This window comes from Monopterus albus, unplaced genomic scaffold, assembly GCF_001952655.1.
Source record: "Monopterus albus unplaced genomic scaffold, M_albus_1.0 scaffold188.1, whole genome shotgun sequence".
In the NCBI taxonomy this organism is placed as follows: Eukaryota; Metazoa; Chordata; class Actinopteri; order Synbranchiformes; family Synbranchidae; genus Monopterus; species Monopterus albus.
The window spans coordinates 648,827-651,072 of record NW_018128068.1 but is presented as its reverse complement, the minus strand read 5'-3'; the positions used below and the strand labels follow the sequence as shown (position 1 = coordinate 651,072).

General features: G+C 39.0%; 1 long non-coding RNA gene across 4 annotated transcripts in view; it reads right to left on the bottom strand.

Moving 5' to 3' along the window:
• The window catches only part of LOC109970008 (uncharacterized), a 15,042-nt gene extending 13,958 nt beyond the window's left edge, over nt 1-1,084 (bottom strand). For 2 of the 4 annotated variants that reach the window (XR_002276347.1, XR_002276349.1), the window contains exons 1-2: nt 1,015-1,084; nt 180-329 (exon numbers count right to left, since the gene is read on the bottom strand). This is a non-coding gene — a long non-coding RNA (uncharacterized LOC109970008). Of the gene's footprint in view, nt 1-179; nt 330-848; nt 927-965 lie in introns of all 4 variants that reach the window. The other 2 variants (XR_002276348.1, XR_002276350.1) reach the window with 2 other exon arrangements.
• Between the last annotated feature and the right edge of the window lie 1,162 nt (nt 1,085-2,246).

Below are 2,246 nucleotides of genomic sequence, written 5' to 3'. Positions count from 1 at the left end.
TAATGTCAAATCTTGGGGGAAATTTTGAGGGTGAAGGAAGGAATAGGCTACAGACAGTGGTTTAATTTCATAGTATTATTCTGAGATGAAGTACGTCAGCCATGACACACAGCACTTCCGTTGCCTTGATGTGCTCTGTTTACACTCAAGATTTCTGGGTAAAAATGTTCTGGACTGACCTTGGTAATGGGTCACTCTGGCATCATTTCCACACACACACTCCCATTCCTACGACCTCACGTTACGTGTGGTATATTCGGGATGTTGTTGATGTCTTCAGTTTGAAGGAATCCCTTCCTGCTGGATGCTCAGCACCATTTCCTTTAAGACTCAACATCAAAAATGAGATACGTGGAAATGACTCACACAGTTGTCCCCAGGGTTCAGACACTTCAACTAAAGTACCATGCTGACAGATTCAAAACAGGATATGAGCTGGATAGGTCTATGTTTATTACAGATGCTAGAATACTTAAGAGCAGTGATAGCTGAAAACTCTGATAAGCACATCAAGCAGCTACAGTACAGACACTCATCCATTGTGATCTACAAGTGGGCTGACAAACACTTAACTCACAAAGCATAGGCACCACAAGTTCTTATTTACAGTGCATTGCTTATTTTCCAGCACAGTAGGCTACTAACTGTATTACAATAAACAAACACGCAGTAAATTTCCCAAAAGCACATGACCTTATAGGCCCAGACTAACTTTTTTGACCTATTTCTGCTTAGACATATAATAATAGTTTTGCTGGCAAGAATGGCTCTCATTAAACATTAACATATGTAGGCTGCACTATTCAATTACTGTGCAACCAGCCTCACTGATGTGTTAGGAGTAAAACCTTTATTTTAGATGCAGTTGGTCTCTTAGTTGGTTCCAGTTGTGTTCAGTCGATGCGCTCTCAATGAACCAACACAAGCTTAAACAAACGAAGATTATAGATAAGCTAATTACTTACAACTGGTCTAACGACGAAATGACAGGAATTTCATTTGAAGACTACATACCTGGATGTGCAAGGACGGTTCTTCCTTAGGCCTTTTCGAAAATGCCGCCATCTTGGATTTTGACAAGTCATGACGTAAACTGCGCGATGCTCTGTGGGATTATGGCCAAAGACCTGCAATTAGGCTAATGAAAGACAAAGGGATGCGACGTGGTCACCACGAAGTATTTACATAATGCAAGAAAATGAAAGAAAAATAAAGGAATCAGCATGATTTGTGTTCACAAGTGCTTTGTAAATGTTCATTGGAATATTTACATAGTGACAAATTCAGATGGGTTACCTGTATGTAGGCCCATGCACTAGAAAACCAGCAGGACAGGAGTAAAGGCCATCTACTAAAAAGGTTTAGCATTATCAGCAATGATCCAGAAAATGTCTGCCAGATGCCAGTGGAATCAAGGAAACATAGGGCACATTTTCCCTAATTCTGTGGTGCTGCAAATACAGGACATGGCCTGAAAGCATAGGACTTACCATTTAGTGTCACCACAGCTAATATTGATTTCTGTGTTTTCTAAAAAATATTGTAAATTAATAATATGTTATAATGAGATTGCAGTGTTAAACTGAAATATAGTATTTACAGGACCATTTGCAGCATTTGGTTTATAGCCTATAATGCAATTAAAAGAATAAAAATGTAAATAACAAGTACATCCCAGTACTTTCATATGTAGGCTACCTTTGACATAGCTTTGTATGTTAATTTGACATAGTTTTTAATTATACAAGAATATCAAACAATATCTCTTTGTCATCTCTCTTTGTCTAGGTGATAACTTGATGCTGTTTTCTCGGAGGCAGCATCTAGCGGCCATGAGATGAACCGCAGCCTAAAACCCCCATCTTTAGAGAAATCACTGACCACGTGTTCATAACTCTGCACTTCCGAGGCAGAAATTCTGTCCCATGTTATTCTGGGTTCCCAGTCGGTTTCCTCCCGTGATATCCACAGACGTAGGCTAACATTATATAGGTACTGTGGTTATAATGTGGTTATAATGTTAACGTTACAGGAATCACGGTATCCAGATTAAGGTCCGTTAGCTACATCCACGCTAGTTCAGTTAACAGATGGGTATGATAAAGCATTACTCATATCATTTTGCATCAACATTAATAGGTAAGGTCGGTCATTTGAGTTTGTTTAATAAAAGTTCAAAGGCCATAGTTCCCTTAAAAATTTCCAGTAGCCTATTTATTCTGTCCCCGGCAAGTTTTGACACGACT